The 20,995-nt window shown below is 44.9% G+C and overlaps 1 protein-coding gene across 13 annotated transcripts in view; it reads right to left on the minus strand.

The window, feature by feature from the left end:
- LOC148003874 (uncharacterized) overlaps positions 1-17,826 on the minus strand; it is a 68,092-nt gene extending 50,266 nt beyond the window's left edge. For 5 of the 13 annotated variants that reach the window (XR_015629785.1, XR_015629787.1, XR_015629786.1 and 2 more), the window contains exon 1: positions 17,619-17,743. The gene's annotated coding sequence lies outside the window, so the exon portion shown is untranslated. Of the gene's footprint in view, positions 1-17,618 lie in introns of all 13 variants that reach the window. The other 8 variants (XR_015629780.1, XR_015629782.1, XR_015629781.1 and 5 more) reach the window with 5 other exon arrangements.
- Positions 17,827-20,995: the final 3,169 nt, after the last annotated feature.

Genomic DNA, 20,995 nt, shown 5'->3' on the forward strand with positions numbered 1-20,995 from the left:
GGCAACCGAGAGTGCTAGGCAAGGTGTTGAGGGAGAGAGAGCCATTCAGTCAGCTGGAACGGTGTGCGTGTGTAGAGTTACGGTAGAATCCTGGAGAAGGGAGCACAGGCCAGAAAGAGGGGTGTGGGTGTCAGATTGAGGAAGCCACATTTACCATGAAAATAATGAGATCTAAGAAACATGTAAGGAAGGTGTGACATCCTCAGAGTGGTATCCTTCAAAGTTTTTTCAGTGTCAGAACGTGGCCCATGAATGAAGCCGCGAGGAGGTTTCTGAAACCTTGTAAGAAAACTCCACGTAAACAAGAGTCCTGTGATCTCTGCTTCTCCATAGCATGGGATGTTCTCAGAATATACTTTCATGGCCCTCCCGTGTGTAGAGGATAGGAGTGATTTCAACTCAGAATATTCATTACAACTGGATAGTGTTTTATGTTTGTGTGTGTCTATGAAAAACCATGTGTTTGCCACGTGTAGATTAAACACCTCACTCAGGCGACTCTTCCTAACCTTCAGAATATAAATTGTCTGATGCTCTGAGTAAAGCTGGCTATTGCATGAAACTTTAGTCTGCCTCATTTTCAGGCCCTGCTCTCCTGTGTTCACCCCGCCAACTGCAGCATTTCAGCATTGGTATGGAAACAAGATGGAAAAAACACTTACTTAAGGAGACGCAGAGTGGAGACAAAAGAAGCCAAAGCCAGGACCAGGACATTGGCTCTGAAACACCCCTCTGGTCCCCCTTCCTACACAGCTCAACTTGGTGCACCCTTGGGGCAGCTCTGCTCACAAAGCAACGGGAGCTAGTTTTAAGGAACAGAACGAGACCCTGCTCCAGCAGGTAGCATTGATGTGGGCTGTCACGCCAGTGTTGTCGATCTTGCAAGGATTCTGAAGTGATTGAATTAGTCACTCCTGTGTGTCACTTAAGGAGCCTTCTATTAAAGGATATTGGATTCCCTAGAAGGGGTGCAGCATTAGTGACCAGTAATGACCTGCCCTTAATTGCCTTGCCAGATTAATTAGGTGGATTCCCAGCAAGACACTAATCAAAAAGGGGCTGAACAGACAAATGCGATGCTGGGGAGGAAATGAGATGCAGAGGACTGGAGAGCTCTGTGCTGTAAACTGGGCAGAAGTGGGACACTGAATACACAGCAGGACAAGCATCAAATCACATGGGAGAGAGAAGCTCATCACAGATGGAGGAAATATTCAGGACTTCGTAGCCTTGGAGCCCGGGGATCCTGTCTATCATATATGGTAGTAGGTCCTACTGTATAGGTAGAGGTCCTCATGAACTAGTCAGTTCAGCTCCTAAAATGTCCTCAGCAGAATAACAATGAGATCTCAGCCAACTCACTCTCTCTCTCTCTCTCTCTCTCTCTCTCTCTCTCTCTCTCTCTCTCTCCCCCCCTTCCTTCCTTCCTTCCTTCCTCTCTTTCTTTCTTTGATGGGTTTGTTTGTTTGTTCTGTATTTCGAAGACAAGGTCTCACCATGTAACTCTAGCAGGCCTGAAACTCACAGAGCTCTTCCTCCTGAATGCTGGGATTAAAGGTGTACATCACACTACCTGGCTTGTCAATTTTCAGTACCGTGCTGCGAGCTAGGCTTACTGCTTAAAAGTTTTCCGTGAGAAAACCAGAGTGTCAGCAATCTGTTCGCCGTCATCCAGCTGAGTAGCAGAGTCAGAGTTTGAGTCTCATCTGCACTAAGCTCCAAAAGAATCAAGCACCAGTTTGTCTGTCTCACCACTGCTCAGATTCAGCATCTCGACTCTCCTGACTGGTGGAGGCTTCACAAGGCCTGTAGAGGCGTTTTAGCCAGTCTTTATACCACACCCTTGCCATGCCTTAGATTTGCATTGTAGAGCATATCATGATATCTTCCTGTGAGCTTTCTACACCAAGAGAACTGCTGGGTTCTTGCAAAACAAGCAATAAAGCTCAGATTGCAAACCAGAACTGGATGAATCCAGGAATGCAAATCCATACTGAGTCTCCCAAGAGGCGATTACCTTTGGATGGTGGATTATATGGGTGGGAATTTGGTCAATGGATTATATATGTAGTCTGGCTACAGTAGAGACTCCTTGGAGAATGGTGAGCCTCAAGTGTTTGTGGGAGAAAGAAAACAGCAAGGGGTTGGAAAGGTAACTTGAAATACTGCTAGGAAGTTGTTTTAGCCATTGGTCTGTTGCTGTGAAGAAATACTGTGACCAAGGCAACTTATACAGAAGGTGTTTAATTGAGGGCTTGATTATGGTTTCAGTAGGTGAGTCCGTGACCAGGAGCCTGGTGGCAGACAGGCATGGGGCTAGAGCAGTTTATGAAGAGTCCACATATCATCTGGAAGTTGCAGGCAGACAGAAATACTATGGTTCACGTGGTCTTTTGAAACCTCAAAGCCCACCCTTAGTGACATATCTCCTCCAGCAAGGCCATGCCTCCTAATCCTTCCCAAACAGTTCCTCTAACTAGGGACCAAGAATTCAAACATATGAGGCTATGAGAGCCTTTCTCACTCACACCACCACTGAACGTGATGCATAGGAAGCTGCCAGTGAAAAAGTGTGTCATTGTTGGTGAAATGACTCAAGTGTTTGAAATTAAGGAGCTAACAACTCTTACAGTGGAGTTAGGTGGTTGTTACTGATATGTGGAGCCCTGGGGAAGGATAAGAAACACAGAGCCATTAACTAATGAATTGTTGAGCGCCAAACATGCAAGGAAGCCCTACTTCCTTCCATGAGAAAAGGAACAAAATCAAGAGCTGACAGTCGAGGGTGATGAAGTCCAGAGATGTGGAAAGGCTTTGCCAAAGGAATGCTGTTTTCTAAGGTGAGGGCTGAGCTTGGGAAAACCCAGAGTCCTGGAACCTGAGGTGGGCCCATCTAGGCAAATGCTCCTTTGAGTGTTAGTTCTGCACATCCCCAAATTCCTCTCTCCAAAAAGAAGAACCAGTGGCCCAAGGGAGAAGAGTCTTCAGAGACAATTCTCCCATAAAACAATAGGCAGTCCAGTCAGGAGCTAATCCTGCCTTTACTCTTGGCCAATAGACTGATAATAATGGAAGCTGAAGCCCTGAGGCTAGAGACATGTTGGACCCCAGAAAGAAAAGTTTGTGCCAAAGGAGCTTCAAGCGTTAGCCAATGCAGATACATGAGCTGAGGGAATAGCCCTGGATCCGGACTCTGAAAAGGCTTGATCAACAAAGCTGAAACGTAAAAGTAGATAAACAAAAAGTTCAGTCACCTGGGACACATCTTTAGATGAACAGCAATGTGGAAGTAGACGCTGAAGAAACCCTTTCCTCCCCGAGCTTGCTTCTTGGTCATGATGTTTCATTGTAGCTATGGAAACCCTAACCAAGGCATGAATCAAGTATACCTGTTCAGGAAAACTAACTGGGAAAGAGAAAAGTGTGAGGTTAATGCAGCTAGGGGAAAAATAGGATAGGTAGAAGGCCATTTTTGCATTAGGTAGTCTTCCAGTTTTACTGCTATGAACAGACACCATGACCAAGGCAATTCTTATAAGAACAACATTTAATTGGGGCGGGTTTATAGTTCAAACGTTCAGTCCATTATCATCAAGGCGAGAACATGGCAGCATCCAGGAGGTGCAGGAGGAGCTGAGAGTTCTACATCTTCATATGAAGGCTGCTAGCAGAATCCTGGCTTCCAGGCAGCTAGGACTAAGGTATTAAAGCCCACACCCGCAGTGACACACCTACTCCAACAGGGCCATACCTTCTAATAGTGCCATTCCCTGGGCCAAGCAAATACAAACCATCACACGGAGGATTGGTTATAAGATACACGGTGAAAAAGTAGATGAGAAATGACATAATTAAGCCCATTGCTTTTAATATGGATTTCAGATCAGTGAATCATGAAGAGTGGTAGGAGCAGGAGGTGGAGAGTTGGGCACTTGTCTTGGGGACACCATCCCCTTAGTGATAAGAGCAAGGTCATGTCCTCGGAGATAACATTTGCTCCGGAGTTAGGAGAGAGGATTGGTACAGGTTTATAGGAGGGTGAGAGAGAGCCTTCCTGGTGTGAGAGCTTACTAGGACAGCCTCTGTACTGAGGCTGAGGGAAGGGGCTCTTGGAGGCTGGAGACCCATGCCTGTAGTTCCAGACATGGGCTTGCCTTTATGCCCACTATGTGTTTCTGTGAAGAACTAGGGACACTAAGCATGAGCTTCAGAGTGAAGAGGTGGAAGCTCTAAGGGGCCCAGAGCAGCTCAGCACTTATGGAAGGAGGTTAATGGCTGCTTACTGAAGCAGTGGCTTTCCATCATCAGATTTAGACTGGACAAACCCATCCAAGCAGAAGGGTTAGTAAGCCAACCTCCCTTTTCTCTCTCACCTCATCTAACTCTCCTCTATGAAAATTTCTCTCTGTCCCTGAAGTTGTGAAGGCACGGAGAATTTTGAGAAACATATTAAGGTATCCTTAGCTTTTCTTCCCCCCCACCAAAGAGAAACCAAACCCATCTTTTATCATCAAGGGGCTTTGCTGGAGAAGGAATTGTGTATAATCATGCATATTTAATAATACAAGTTTATTTTATAGAAGGTACCATAGCTAACTTCATAATAAAAATATGACCTCAATTTGTTCTTGTTTTCTTTTATTCCGTTCAGAACTCCAGCCCATGGGAAGGTGCTGCCCACAGCCAGAATGGGCCTTCCTCCTCAGTTAAACCTTTCTGGATATTGCAGACATGACCAAAAGTGGTCTTCTAGGTGATCTCAAACCCAGTCAAGCTGACAGTGAAGATTAGCCTTCGCACACTCCACTGCCCCCATCTACAAACCCGTACACAGGTGTGTGCCTGTGCACACACTCATCCATTTAATTTGAAAAGAAATCTGAGAATCTGACTCCTCTTAGGCTTTGGTGTTTCAATAAACGCTTCTGAAACTCCATGTGGTGGCTCCTGCCTGGAATTCCAGCTCCTGGCAAGGGAAAGCAGAAGAATCTGAAATTTCACACCTGGGGTGCGTGTGAGAGTGGGGGAGGGGAGGAGGGAAAACAGAGAGATCTTCTGAGGTTCCGAATGGCATAGAGGTTACTCCAGGAATGCTAACGCCTTACATGAGTATCATTCCCTACTCACTTTTAAGAATGTGCACTCATTCATGATTCCATACGCTTAGAAATATTGAAGAAGGAAGGCCTTGATTTGCATGGGATCATCTTTGATCAGCAGTAGTGATTACATGGACTTTTTACACAATCATATAAAGAGTTTGAGTTAATTACATTCTTTTTACTCTTTTAACAAACTCTGGGAATCTCTTACATATGCTTAAAAATGAAGTTACCAAGTAGGTATAATCAAGAGATTCCATGTGGAGTAGAAACTCATCACCCGCTCTTGTTACACCAATCTGTGAGGTTTGCTTTTCATTCCATATTGACTGCTACAGATCACAGACATTAGCCCAGTCAGGGAGGTTTCTCTTAAAAGAAGCAGAGAAAATCGCCGTGGCTGTGACCAAACAACTCCAACAAGAATGTGAGGAAGGCGTGCCAAGGAGATTCCACTCCTTGATTCACCCTCCATTACGGGACTTCTCATCCGTTCTGATAAAGATAATTTGAGTCGGGGTTGGGGATTTAGCTCAGTGGTAGAGCGCTTGCCTAGGGAAGCGCAAGGCCCTGGGTTCGGTCCCCAGCTCCGGGAAAAAAAAAAAAAGATAATTTGAGTCAAGTAAAGGGTGGAGTTCGGAGTGAAAGCAATGAAGAATTTATACTCAATTTTGCCACAGCTGCTATGTCCCCGGCCGTGTTCTGGTGACCTTATGTATGGGTATACGGGGCTATGTGCATGGCATAAAGTTATAACAGATCCCCCATGGCGCCATCTTTGACAGCTGGCCCCTTGCACATATGGGACGGGACTATTAGCCACACAACATCACATGCCATCACATCCAAATCTGAGAAGCAGGTTCCAGACTGGTGTTCAACTGTTTTTTTTTTTTTTGTTTTTTTTTTTTGTTTTTTTTTTAAATATGTTAACTGGAAGAACGGTGGAGAGATAAATCTCGCACCGAATTTTATTATTTTATTTTTTTAATTTTTTAATTATGTGTAGTGATAAGCACTATTTGGAGAAAGGGTTTTATTCAAATAATATTAACAATCTAAAATGAATCATATTTTATGGCCTGGAGAGGGGATTTAATTTTTTTCAGTAACACAGGGAAATGTCAGGAAGAATTTGCTCTCTAAGCTGATTCTGGATCACGACTAGGATGACCAGATCCTTACTAACACTCAGTTAAATGGGTCTGTGGCCCCACTTACTCCATGAGCGGGTAGATTGGCACTTAGGACACACCTTGTTAAAGGAATGGGGTTGAAGAGACGCAGCAGTGGTTAGGAGTGCTAACTGCTTGCTCTGCCAGGGATGCAAGCTTGGCTGTGAGCTCCGGCAACCACTTATAGCTCCGGTTCCAGGAGATCTGAATCCGCTTCTGGCCTGCTCGGATATATGTACACACACGCACACACGCACTCACTCACACACTCAGTCAGAAACACACAAATAAAAATAGAAATAAAGAAAAACAAAAGCCATACTTGTTGAATATGCGGGTGCATAGCTATTATCCCTAGAATTTGGGAAGCTAAGGCAGGGAAATCAGGAGATGGAGCCAGTCGGGGCTGCATAGCAACACTATCTCAACGCGAAACAAGAAAACTGCATCGCTGTGGAACAGGCACATGCTAGAGGCTTTAGACACCTAACCTCAAGCTAAGCACGTGCCCCTGAGCAGTGTCTCCATCACTGGTGCTTAGCTGTTGAAGCCGCCCGTTTTCTCCGCGAATGGGTCTCTGAGTAGCAGCCCACATGGGATGGTAGCGGTAGTCTGTACCCCATGAGGGGACCACACAAGAAGTTCCAAAAGGAAAGGCAAGAGGCACAGGCTTCTGCCACAGAAAGAGCTGAGAGTCCAAGTGAACAGCCGACGTGGTGTCACTTCCCAGGGGACACTTTGACCCACCTGTTTTCAACCCTCGGAGTCCCTCAGACTTCCGCAGCCATACTTCCAGAAAGTCAAAACTGGGTTTTACCCAGGCTGGAACCAGGACCTCTGGTGGCCTAGCGAGGTCAACGACAGTGCTTTTCTCTGTGGGTTCGAACACACAGCACTGCAAAGATTAGGCAGAGGGAGAAGTGAAGGCAGAGAAGATTAATCAGGGTTTGGAGCAGAGGAAACACGACAGGGAGCAGGGTGTCTCTAGCTAGCTGTGGCAGCCGTGCCATTGGGAACGCATGCGGGGACAAGAGATCACTTGAGGAGATATGAGTGATGTCTCCTTTTTCTCATAGGTTCTTGTGGTGGTTAGAAAGATGTCCACAAATTCTGCCACACTCCTCCCATCATTTAGCCCCTCTCCTTAAACCTTGGGGACAAACTCAATCGACATAAGAAAACGGATCTCATAGTGTGTCACTTTTGAGGCTGGGACAGAGAAGCGCAGGCAGCCCTTCGGGATGTTAGCTCATGTCACTCCCAGATCCTTAATGTCTGTGTCTAGTGTATGGATGAGACTGCAAAGAAAGGAGCCGAGAGGGATCCTGGCTCAGCTGCTGGGAAACCCCAGTGCAGCCACCAGCTGTATAGGAGTCCCAGAGCCTTCAACAAGACCCAGGCCCAGCTACCCTTTCCCTGCTAAGCACTGGAACCTCGCGTGAAAACTGTGAGTCCTGCCAGCTTCCACATTGCAATGAAAAATGAATAGTTAGCATTGCCTTGAGGCACTTTGGTAAGGTTTGTTGTGTAGGATAAACTCCACAAGGAGGTTTCCCGTACCGGAAACTCTTAACTTCCCGGTTTCCCATGCGGGAAACACCGGGGAGATCACCCACTGGGCAGGGAGGAGGGGGAAGGAGAAGGGATGTTTTTCTTCAGAGTCCCACCCCTTTCTCTCACCTCCTTTCTGACTGTGTGTGGGCTTCTCTTAGAGCCTAGAAGAAGCAGAGGAGCCATGTGTTTCTGTAATGCTCTGTGGTAAAAGCCCTTACAAAGGCCTTGAGCGGGACCAGAGCAGGATTCCTGTTGCTAATCTCAGGGGGCTGGGGTTTATAACCGTCTTCTGAGTGGATTCCTCAAAGGCAGAGGAGGCAGATGGCACACTCCGCAACGCATCATGCAAGTGCGACTAATAATGATGCCAACGCCACCAAGCCAAGGTCTGTGAACGTACAAGCTCCTTTGGATGACTTTTATGTAACGTCAGACACGACTGTGGTTGGAGGGCAGCTCAGTGCTGTTAGAAATAAATCTGTGTGGCAAAGAAAGGAAGCACCAGCAACCGAAGAGTCTGGGCAAGGCAAACTTCACTCTTGACCGAGAGGGTGTGCTCAAAAGAGAACACGCAGAGACAAGAAGTGCTATCAGTTTTTATTCTAATTCAGGTAGTGACGGGTGTCTTTCCCCATTGGCTGGCCTCATAGTCTTAATTTGATTGGCTACTCTGAGAAGAATGAGTATACCGGAAATGGAAGAAGGGGAAAGGGGTCCTTTCTCCAAGGAGAAAGGGGTCCTTGCTCCAGACCATCAGATTCCATAGAGCTTTGTCTATCTGGGGGTGAGGGTGAGGGAATAAAACCTTTCCATAGAACGTCTACAAGGTGGTGGTGGGGCATTTGAATCTCCTGTCCCAAACACAAATTTTTTTTTTTTTTGGTTCTTTTTTTTTTTCGGAGCTGGGGACCGAACCCAGGGCCTTGCGCTTCCTAGGCAAGCGCTCTACCACTGAGCTAAATCCCCAACCCCAAACACAAATTTTATAGTATTTGGTAGAAGACTCATATTTAATATTTCTCAGAGTGGTTAGAATATGTTCCAACCAAGGACAAAGCCTAGTATTCAATCCTTATAACTGTTTAAAAAAAAAAACTGCTGTTGAATTTTCCATCATGTCATGATTTTTAAAAATGTCTAAAATCCTTTCTTACCACAAAAACTTATTACACCAACATACTTAGTCACCCCACACACACACTTGTGAATGACAGATTAGCTGTCCCAGAGGTTTTCAGAATCCTTCTAAGAGACTTTGATATCAATAAGGCAAATGCAGTTCCCATTGATGGGAATTTTAGACGATGTAAAAAGGGAGAAATTTTAAGAACAATGAAGTTATTGGAAAGTAGTTATCTGGGCCTTGGGGAGCCATTAAGTTGTCCTTGTTACTGGAAACATACCCAGTCCTCCAATTCTAAAATCTTGAGACTTTTCAAAGCTCCAAGATAGCCTGGTCTTTAGAGAGCTCCAAGGTGACTTTGTTGGAGTATTTGTTCTCTCTGGTGGCAACATTAAAGGCAGGAGTTCCGTGACTCATGGTGTTCAATCACATATTGATGTTATTATTAACCAAATCGTTTCTGTGTATGCCAGGGACAATATCTCCAGCTGTTCCCATTTTATTTCCAAATAGTCCTTTATTTTAATCAAATAAGATCAGCTGTCTGCATCTAAAGACCTTGACCCTGATTGAGGGAGACATTCTGTCCTAATTGTTTCTTCCTCTTCCTTCCTTGGTCTCTTTCACTAAAACAAACCATTCATCTCTGTCCATGAAATAAACTCAAGGCAACCAACATCTCTTCTCTATACCGTCCCTCTTTCAGCCATGGTTACAGTTGATCCCTCTTCAGCCTTGACTCAATGCCAGGAGAAAGGTAGTTAAAGAACGTGACAGCCAATCAGAACCAACCATGTAAAAGAGACTTGCCCAGAATGTTCAAAAGTGTACACAATATCAGCATCTGGGGTAAAGCAAGCCCTCCTCTGGGCAGTCCACAGCACCGGCATGGAGCTCTGACTAAGAAGTTCTCTTCAAGGGGACGTGTGCTCTGGCAAGCAGACAAGACATAAAAGTACAAAAGGAACAAACAAACAAACCCATCCTCAGAGGGATTGTTCCCTCAAAGAAGAGAGAGAAATAGATCAAACCAGCGCACTTCCAAATGCCCAAATAAAATAGAGCTCTTTAAAAATTCTCATTCTAAGGGAGCAGATGGCTAATGAAGGTCAGGCAGGCAGCTTCCTTAATTTATCATGATGAGTTGTCGTGTGCCTTTATGAGGCAGTGATGAATAGCTACCTTCTTAGTATTTTAGTCACCGCTTTTTCTATACCATGGAAAAGTTTTTTTGGTTTTTTTTTTAACATGAGCCTAATTAATTTTTCTGGTATAACTTAAGAGAGAAAATGAGCCTCCGGTAGGCATGTTTATCACCAAAATGAGATTAATTGCTTTACTCACACCTGGAGGGATCTCTGCGTGTGTGGCGGGTTGTGAACGACTTTGAGTTCCAAGTATCAAACTTGAGGACAAAGTTGAAGCAACGAGCTCAAATGGCCTTGCAGTACCCGCTGCAGAGACTAGAGGGCGCAGTTGCCTTAACTGATCTAAAAGCACTGCAAGCCCAAACTCTAAAACCGATTTTCAAACTCAGATCATCAGTGCAAGCTTGTTTCTCACTAAAAATCGTTCTCAGTCTGCTGTAAGGAACAGGAGAATAGAACTTGAGATTTCTAGAGTCATCGTGGATGGTTTCTGAGGAGGCCTGGGGCCGGTGAGAACACTTAGAATGTCCTGTTTTCCAGAGACTTTCGTTTTTTTCCGATTATCAAGTGTCCGCTCAGTTTTCAAAAGAGCTTTTGCTTGTGTGTTTCTCCTGTTCAAGAAAAACAACTCCAAAACAATACATGTACATCCATAGGGTACTTGACGAGGATGTATATGGTCTTTCAACGTCCTAAGGAAAGTATGTATATGCCTCAATGTTTTCTTTTATTTATTGCAAAGAGATTGGCTAGTCAACGACCTCACTAGCCCTTCATGCTGTTCACACATTTTCTTGTGAGTCCCACAGAGAGATTTCTCTGCTTTGTTTAGTATGATTCTTCTGTCTCTCGGACTCTGCAGAGCACGAAATCCCAAGGCCCAGACCACCCCTCTCCACTCCTTTCTGATCCTGTACATGCCACAATTCCACCCAACACCTAAAAACTCCTGCTAGAGTTCTTCAGTTCTTGACCCCCCAAACAAAGTGCATAGTCCTCAGATTGGCCTTCTTCTTCTGAGTGGCTATCCCACCATCTCTCCTGACTGACAGGTAAGTATCTCTCCATCTTTCTGTATGCCCAAAGACCCCAAGTAAGACATCTGTGGATGAATGAAAGCACTGTCCCCAGCTCTACTAAAGAACAAAGTCCTATGCCAGTCAGTAAAATAGCTGTGGCCTGTAAAGCTAATACGTATCTAAGTCCCTAAGCTAGAGTATTAAGCTTTTTTTTTTTTGAAGCAAATATTTCCGCTTATCCCTAAAATAGTTCAAGCCGCTCTGTGGTCCCCAGTAGTTGGGCCTCTATAATTGTCATTAGTACCCTGCCCCACCCTCCTGTTCCTCCTATGGATTGTTAATTTTAACATAACAGAATAAACTGTAGAGAAAAAAAATTAGACTGCTTACTAATCATCTAGCCTAAAATAGGAAGAGGTGACGTGTTACCCGGATAGGCCTGGCATCATGCCCATAGCCTTGTGACCCATGGAACTGGATTGCACTAAGTAACTTTAACAGCATCAGTCAACAACATATTCACCATTCTTATTGTACAGAATACAAGCCCTTTGAGGTTTGGGCTATTTTCTCTTGCTTCCTCTCTCTCCTTCCCTTCTTCCTTCTTCCTCCTCCTTCTTCTTCTTTTGCTGCTGTTTCTGCTTCAGCTTCTGCTTCTTTTGTTACTCAAAATTGAAAGAGAAAGTTCTGGCTCCTAGATTTATAAATAACAGCAAGCTTTGAGTTCAAGACCAGCTTGTTCTACCTAGAAAGTTCTGAGTCATGCAGTGGTCCATAGTGAAATGCCACTAAAAAAGAGGAGGAAGAGGAAGAGGAAGAGGAGGAGGAGGAGGAGGAGGAGGAGGAGGAGGAGGAGGAGGAGGAGAAGGAGAAGGAGAAGGAGAAGGAGAAGAAGAAGAAGAAGAAGAAGAAGAAGAAGAAGAAGAAGAAGAAGAAGAAGAAGAAGAAGAAGAAGAAAGTCTTACAAAATGGAACTTTCTCTTTTTCCTTATGGACGATATGATGTCTGATGATGTTTGATGTTTGCCCTTTCAGTGGAAGAACAGAACTCACCGAATAATGACTGAACGACAGACTAGGACTAGGAACCACGTGTGTGGGATGTCCTAGTTTGGTTTCTGTGGTAAAGTACTAACTGAAAGCAGCCTGGGGAGGAAAGGATTTACTTGGCTTACAGGTGACAGTTTGTCATCTAGGGAAGCCAAGGCAGGAGCCTGAGGCAGAGACCGTGGAGGCCTGCTGCTTACTGGCTGCTTTTTGTATATAGACCAGGCCTGCCTGCCAGAGCATGGCACTGCCTCCATGTGCTGGGCCCTCCCAAATCAATCAGCAATTGAGAAAACGACTACAGACGAGTGCCCACAGGAGGCAACTTCTCAACCGAGGTTCCCTCTTCTCCGGCAACTCTGAGAGGGCAGAGACGAAGCAGCACATGGTTGTGCAGACTCAAGGCCCATGATGATGCCACTGTGGCAGGAGAAGTATACATGGCCAGTATGCAACGAAACCCAGCAACCATCTGTAGTGATAAGCAGTGTGATAAACATTTCATTAAAAGAGAAATGCTCTGTGAGGAGAAAGCTTCTCTTCGAACCTGACAGTGATGTAGAATCCAGCAGCCACCCACAGAGCAGAGACGCTTCTGTCTTTAAAGGATAAATTCAGGCCACAGACTGAGCTGAGAGGTAAATAAAAGATGTTTAATTTTATATGGAAGCATTTAATTTCGGAGCCCTATGGAGGATGTATCGCTCTAGACTATTTCAACGGGCAAAGAAGATTTTAGTCAAGACTCTTCAGTCAGATTTCCCATCACTATGACAGAATATGCCAAAGAAGACAACAGACCTGGAGAGAGATATCGCAGTCCACTGTTTCAAAGGTCCATGGTCCCCTTGACCTGTTGTTTCCGTGACAAATACTGAGGGGGATCTGAAGCTTAGGAGCCTGTGGTGCCAACGAGACAGCACACAGGAAGCGGGGACAAAGGATGTCCTCTAGGTCAGTCTCCAGTGACCGCTTCCTCCAGCTAAGCTTGGTCTCCTAATAGCTCATAGCTGTGGAGTTTAAATCAGTGGACCCTGGGTTATCCAGTTGCCTCTCAAGCTCCTATTGGGAACACTGCCACTTCAAGAACCAAAAGACAGAGCGTGAGTCTCTTGGAGGACATTTCCCACCCAAACCCTAGCACTACAGCCATGGAGAAGACACAGCACAGCAGTGAGGTGCAGGGATCGAACCCAGTTCCGCTGAAACTGAAGAAACAAGTTCCATAGATGCAGGAAACAAAGCTGTAAGGATGAAGTTCTGTGAATACAGGAGCAAGGTCTTGGTGGTCAGAGTGACCAGGCTTAATGGAAAGTAGCCAAAACAAAAACAACTGTTCTTGAAAAGACCCCCCTACCCCTCCCTGTGGTGAATCCGGAGAACAACCAAAGGGTGTCATCCTGACCCTGTCCGACCACTTAGTCTCCCCCCACCCCCTCTAAGAGACGTGCCAAGTTAGCCCTTTCCCAGTGATTCTCCAAGGCCAGGTGTAGGGCTGGATGAGGAAAGTGACTGAGCCAAGAACAGCCCCTAGAACAGACCAGCCAATACCTGACAAGATCCGGGGTTGCTTCTCATGCTAGTGCAGCGGTCACTTTGTCAATCTGTGCTCTGTGGGTTGTGCTCCCACTATGGGGTCTTTAACAAAACAAAAGACAGAGGGATTGGTAGAACCACAGGAAATGCCAGCAGAGGACAGCCAGGTGTTGTCACCAGTCAAGTCAGCCCCCATTTCCCACAGAACCCAAGATGGAGATTCCTGTTTTCCTTCAACATTTCACCTCCATAGGATAAGAGAGACACTCCTGAGTTGTGGAAGATTTACTTTTGAAAGAGCCGTTGCGAAATTAGAATTACAAATTTTGGAGTGTAGATGCTTTACAGAGCAGAGAGAAGCTTGGTGGAGGAGGAACTGGTTTGAAGTCTGTCAAGCTGAGACTTGCCAAAAGCAGCCAGCCACTAGTGAGTGTGACCTTCAGAAAACTGAAGTGTAGGTTTTTTTGTTTTTGTTTATTTGTTTGTTTTGAAGTTTTCTTCCTAACTCTAGGACCCATTCCAGTCCCTGCCTACCTCTTGAAGTCAGGCAGTCACTATTTCAGGTCCCCAGAGGATGTCCCCTCTGAGAGCAGAGTAGTCCATCGAGCCCTCGGCGGTCCACATAGCTCTCAGCTATTTCAGTGCCATATTTAAGAAACAATGATTCCTGGGCAGCCTATGAGCCGGTCTGCCTAAATATTTTAGATAGTTTTCTTTCTGACACATTCGTCATCTGATCAAACCAACATGTGGCCTACATGGAAGGAAAGAAGGAGGGAGTGCCAGAAGCTAAGAGAAAGACATAGTACTGGCTAATTTCTCAAGCGCATTCTCTGCAATTATTAACGAATAACCGGGTCATTCAGCAAACACGAAAGCGTTAGGATGCTTAAGCCTGTGCACTCACGTGCTAATTGAGGAAATAAAAGGCGGACCTCATTAGCCTACAGGTTTTAGTCTGAGTCTGGCTGTCTATTCAGTGCAGTTTGCATGGTATTCAATACGCCTGCTTGAATTGGAGCCCTAAATTCTGATACTAAATATGTGTTTTTCTCAGGAGCACTCGGGATCGGAAAGCACATTAACGTTTCGTTTTTAAAATATGCCGTTTAGCCTCCGCATTTTTAAACACTTCCAATTGTGTTTTATCATTAGGGGTAAGAGGATTTTTCATGTTTTGTTTTTTTTTTTTTTTCCTTGACCTTTTTGGTAATGATGTCCAGTGGAAAATAGAACAGTGGGTAACAAACTACAGAATGCCATTGTCATCACCTGAAAAGACACAGTAGATTCCCAGGCATAATTAGGTACAGATTATCTCTACACCTGAGACCTGAGGCGTACGGTAGAATTCTTAGAGGAGTTCTAGTTTTTTAACATGGCTTTGGTGTTCAAGTGAGAAACATGCACTACAGAGCCATGCAACGATTTCTAAAGAGATCGAGAGATGACTATCAAGGCTTTTGAAAGAAAGCCTTGCACTTCAAAAATAACATTATCAAGACCAGCAAACATTAAGGAGGTTGAACCTCAGGTCGTGGTGTTGTCATGGCAACAGTTCTTTAAAACAAAAAAAAATGAGGACAAAGATTAACAAAAGTTTGAGCCGTGAAAGGATCAAATCCTTATTTATTATTATTATTATTATTATTATTATTATTATTATTATTATTATTATTTACCTTATTTTTCCCCCAGTTGCTAAGTTTCGGCAAGGGATGCCTCTAGACAACAAAGTCCCTCCCTTCTGAATTTTTCTAGCCTCTTTTTCTAGCTTCCTAAGGGTTTCCTGATGTTGTTCCCCACCCAGCCCCCTGAGCCTCTCTCTCTCTGCTTCCCTTGGCTACTGGCTGAAAAGTATCAAAAAAAAAAAAAAAAAAAAAATCGTGTTCCTTAGCAGTGCAGCAGCAGAGACAGCTCAGATGCTCCAAGAGAGGCTCTCAGAAGAGCACAAAAAACCAGTTGGATGTTTTTCAGCTCCCTGAGTCACACTTCAGCGGTTCCAGGTCTTGCGCTTTTGGAACTGAAACTGAGGAGACCCACCCACCCCAGCTCGCCTGGGGCCTCTAAGATTTTTAAACTCTTGAAAACACCCCGGTATTTACTTTAGTCCTTAGCTCCAAGCAAACTGGGGTGGTTAGTCACCCTACCTATTAGAGAGGAAATCCTAAAAGTCCTCTTCGCTGGTCCTTAGATTTGTTCCCCTGTCTAACGCTTCTAATATTCTTTAGAACATAGACAAGAGAGCGGACCAGTCAGCTTCAGCCTGTGGCAGACTATGAGTGCTCCTGTGGCCACAGACTTGCTCAGAAGTCTTCACCCCAGCACATCCTCAGGCAGTATTCTTAGGAAGAGATAGCCTCAAACCCCAACAGTACTCCACCACCACTCACCGGAAAGGCTTATCAAGTGTTAGCACCGGTGTGAGGGTCAAAGGCATCTTCACCAAGTCAAATGCCAGCTATTCAACTGAGCACTGTAACAGTTCAGAAAGTACCCTAAGGGCCTTTTGGTTGGGCGTGGTGCCTTGGGCATTATGCATGGCACACACTTGTCATCCCAGCACTCAGGATGTGGAGGCGGGAAGATCATGGGTTAAAGTTCATCCTGAGACAGATGAAACCCTGACACAAACCACGATACAAGAGGTGAAAGAGACTACTCGACTAAATACAAAATACTTGGTCTTTTGTAGTCCCAACCCTAATTATGAATCACACAGTGGGTAATTAGAAGTGGAGAATTGGAGGAGAGGTGGTGGCTCACACCTTTAATCCTAGCGCTCATGAGGCAGAGGCGGAGTTGGAGGCGGAGTTGGAGGTGGAGTTGGAGGCAGAGGCAGAGTTGGAGGCGGAGGCGGAGGCGGAGGCGGAGGCGGAGGCGGAGGCGGAGGCGGAGGCGGAGGCGGAGGCGGAGGCGGAGGCGGAGGCGGAGGCGGAGGCGGAGGCGGAGGCGGAGGCGGAGGCGGAGGCAGAGGCAGATCTCTTAAGTTTGAGGCCAGCCTGGTCTATACACAGAATGATTTCCAGGAGAACCAAGGCTCCACAGAAAAACCCTGTCTTGAAAAACAAAAAACAAAACAAAAACAGAATATGACTATTATAAATAACTTACATTCCTCATGTATATCTACACGAAGAATATAGAAAATAAGCAATCATCACCCGATGACATAGAGGTGACAGATAACTCTTTGTCATCTCTTTTTGATGTCTCCCTTTACATACTAACACATATGTAGCATATATATAAATAATAACGCATTTTAATTTTCTATTCTGTTTTTTCTTGAAGCATTTGTTAATGGGCTGAGTATTTGTTCCAGCTTTTCCCATCCCTGCAAATGTATGTGCTAAAGATCCCCCTATCCGTAGAATGATGTGTAGAGATGGGAATTAATCAGGTTGGCCCTCCTTGTGAAATTATTACCCTTCTAAGAAAGGGCTATAGAGCTGGTACTGCCACTCTGGTACTATGAGAGGACACTTGGCATAAGCTCCAAAGACAGCCCTCCCCAGGAACTAGATCGGCTAGCACTCTAATCTTAGATTCTCCAGCTTCCCAAAGAACAAAATCAGCGTCATTTGTTTAACTCCCCAGCCCGTGCAATTTTGCTCTGGCAGCCTAAGGACACTAAGGTAGCATTTGCTACACTGGGAATCTTTCCTATGCTAAACACTCTTCAAATACATGTATTTATACCATTCAAGATACTAATAACCACTATATTAATAACATAATAACCACCAATAATAATTATTCAAGAGAATGTGTATGTCCCATCATCTAGATTTCCAAATCACTATCTGAAATCCCCTATTGTATATTGTCTTAGGGTTTCTATTGCTGTAAAGAGACGCCATGACCAAGGCAACTCTTCTAAAAAGGCTAACATTGAATTGGGGCTGGCTTACAGGTTCAGAGGTTCAGTCCATTATCTTCAAGGTCGGAAGCATGGCAGCATTCAGGCAGGCATGGCTCTGGAGGAGCTAAGAGTTCTACATCTTGTTCTGAAGATAAACAGAAGACTGGCTATTCTGCCCTGGGTGGAGCTTCAGAGCCCACCCCCACAGTGACGCCTTTCCTCCAACAAGGCCACACCCACTCCAACAAGGCCACACCCACTCCAACAAGGCCACACCCACTCCAACAAGGCCACACCTACTCCGACAAGGCCACACCTCAAAATAGTGCTACTCCCTGGGCCAAGCATATTCACGCCACCACACATATAATTCACACATTTTGTTGTCATTTCTAATTTTTAAAAAGAATTACTATTGGTGTAATCATATGTCTCAAAGAGAAATGAGAACACCAGGAGGTCCAGAAGTCGGCCTGACTCTCAAAAAACAACACAATTCTCTTCCCTGATGACTGGTGTAGAGATGACATGCGACCAGTCATAAGATAAAAAAAAAAAAAAAAAAAAAAGTTCTGAGTGAAGGATGTTGGGAAATTCTCTCATGTCTAAGACAGAACCATAAGAGATGGTCTCTCTTTTGTCTAGATTTAGGATGTACAGTCTTTCTACTTCCTAACTGTTCCAAAAATGACAGAGCAGATGCACGAGGCCGTTCTTCGATGCTGCTGCTGAATCACTGAATCCCAACCTGGAGGCCACTCCCCCTCCCCGCGCTTCCTGTTATGTAAACTAAATCTGTTCTCTACGAGACGGTAGTTGCCTCTAAAATTATTCTGATAAAATACTTTATCAATTTTTTTCTTCTGTGCAGTCTCTGCTCATAAATCTTTATCCGGTGGCTTGCTTGCTTTCCATTTGTAGGACGGTAAAGGGGAATCCTGGGTCAAAGGACCGGAGCAGGTTTAGTGCTCTTTCATCGGCTGCCGCGCTTCTGAGAAGGGCTGAGCCAACCTCTCAACAGTACATGGCTGTGTCTCAGTAGGCCGTACCCAGCATCACGGTCACCCCTAAACTGTCCACGGATGCTCTGCGCGCTGTGGTATCGGTTCACATCTTTGTTAAAGAGGCTGAATGTGTTGCGTGTAGTCTTTGTCACCCATTTGTATGCAGCCGTCCTGTGTCTGCCTGCTTAATTCATTGACTCTATTTGAAGCTAAGGAGTCACATAAAAATTCGACCGTAATATTTAATTTTAATGTTGTCCTGAATTAGATGAAAGGCAGATTATATTATAGAACATGAGTTGATGTTGGTGTTTTAGAACAAAACAAAACAAAACAAAAAAAAAAAAACACAAAACAAACCCTCACAATGGATACAAAAATCATCTCTCTTCCTTAAAAGATATTCCTATCTATGGAGTTTGAGGAAATTCATGGGAGACCTTAATAGCTATAATCTAAATTCACACGGAACCTTGTATCTTTTTTGATATCAAAAGTCAGTACTCTCAGGCTATCTCACTTCTCATTTTAAGGCTTCGTTTATGACCTGCTCAGCTGTATTTAGGTTTCTCTCTACTGACTTAATGACCCACTATAACTTCCCTCATACACCCTTTCACTAAAAATTGTTTTATGTCAGGCTTAGGAAATTTATAATCAGCTGGAGAGGGATGTACGTGTATAAAATTAAAAATGAACTCCAGTAATATTACATACTCAAGATATAGGAGGCAATACCAGTCCATTTTTATTCTGAAAATGCCAGTTTTCAGTGTGCCTGCAGTCTTGGAAAACAGGAGAATTCAATCTCCATTATTAATGTGTTCAATTATATGTTTTAATATAGGTAGGCGCTAGTGTGGAGCCCTCTTGAGAAAATGAGGTGATGTGAGCAGGGCCCACTTCCTCCCCTCCAGGAGCCTCCCATGACTGGACTGGGAACTGGTGGCTTGCTCATCCCCAAAGTCATTATATTTTAAAGAAACATCATTGTGACTTTAGCATCTGGTTCTGTATGTAGAAATAGAGGCAGCCTCTGAGGTGAGGTCCGCTGTCCCCCACAGGCAACTCACGGGCCAGGCAGAAAGGCTGCAGTGACTGAAGACTGAGGGGCAGGACTGTTGTCTCCCAGAAGGAACTGAGAAGGATTGGACTTGGTGCCAGGATCAGAGAGAGAAAGGGAAAGCAAAGCACATGGTGCTGGAGAAAGCGTTGTGCTGGGGCAGCTCTGCAAGACGTTTGATTGACAGCAGAGCAAATGCAGTCAGCCATGTGAAAGCCAAGAACTCTCCCCCAGAGAATCCAAATTCCAGGCCATTTTAAGAGTCACAAATCTCTGTTAGCTGCTCTTAAGGAAAAGGAAGGATAGAAAGGTTAGCAAAGATCCGAAGGTCAGGAGGTCAGGAAAGAGAGCAGAATTAGAAATAGGAGAAGCAGGCCGACATGGTAGCTACTAGCTGCAGGCGGCTACCTAAGTCAATTAAAATAAAAGTTACTTTAGAAAAAAGAAATGCGGGCCATGTTCAGAAGCTTTTCCATGTACCTTCCTCTCCCTGCCTGCTGGTGAGCTTGGTCATCTCGGTCCTCAGAACACTATAGGTCTAGCTTTTGAGTTAGGAGGGTGTAGTCTAGCTGTGTACATTTTGATTCGTTCTCTATCTGTCTCTGTCTCTATCTCCGTCTCTGTGTCTCTGTCTTTGTCTCTCTCTCGTCTCTGCCTGTGTCTCTGTGTGCAGGAAGCGATAGCTTTTCTAGACAGTGTAACAAAACACCTGACACAAACACCGTAAGCCATAGACATATTCTACTTGATAACTTTGGCAGTTTCTTTCAGCCCATCATGGTGTGGAGGCTACAAGGGAGGAGAGCAATTCACATCGTGGATGCAGGTAGCAGAAAGAGAACAGACGCCTGTGCTAACAGGCTCTCTTCTTTTAACCTTATCCTATGTGGACAACCCCCTACAATGCCATGCCTACACCCCCTACCCCAACCATATTTCCTAACCCACCTTTAGGATGGCACCTCCCATGTTCAGGAACAATTCTCTAATTCTTCCTCTGTGGAAACACACTCACCCACATATCCACAGCCTTGTTTTTACTAATCTCCTGGGTGTTTCTTCATCGAATCAAATCATCAGCCAGGTTTAACTGTCAAAACCCATCATTTCTTGGACACCCAAACCCTCTCCTTAAGCCATAGTAGTAGGTAAAGCAGTGACTTTTTAAACACTAGACGACAGCACTGAGCGGTAACCAATGAGGGGAGGATCTGTGATTACCCACTTCTGTCCCCTTGTTCTCCAGGCGAGTTACTGCTACTGCAACGGGGGAACCAAAGAGAACCTTGTGGGCTCACTGATTTTAAGGTTAGACTAAATTAAATTTCTAGGACAAAGGGGTGGGGAGATCTGTATGTT

The sequence above is a fragment of the Rattus norvegicus genome, chromosome 9 (assembly GCF_021556685.1).
Source record: "Rattus norvegicus strain SHRSP/BbbUtx chromosome 9, alternate assembly SHRSP_T2T, whole genome shotgun sequence".
NCBI classification, from domain to species: Eukaryota; Metazoa; Chordata; class Mammalia; order Rodentia; family Muridae; genus Rattus; species Rattus norvegicus.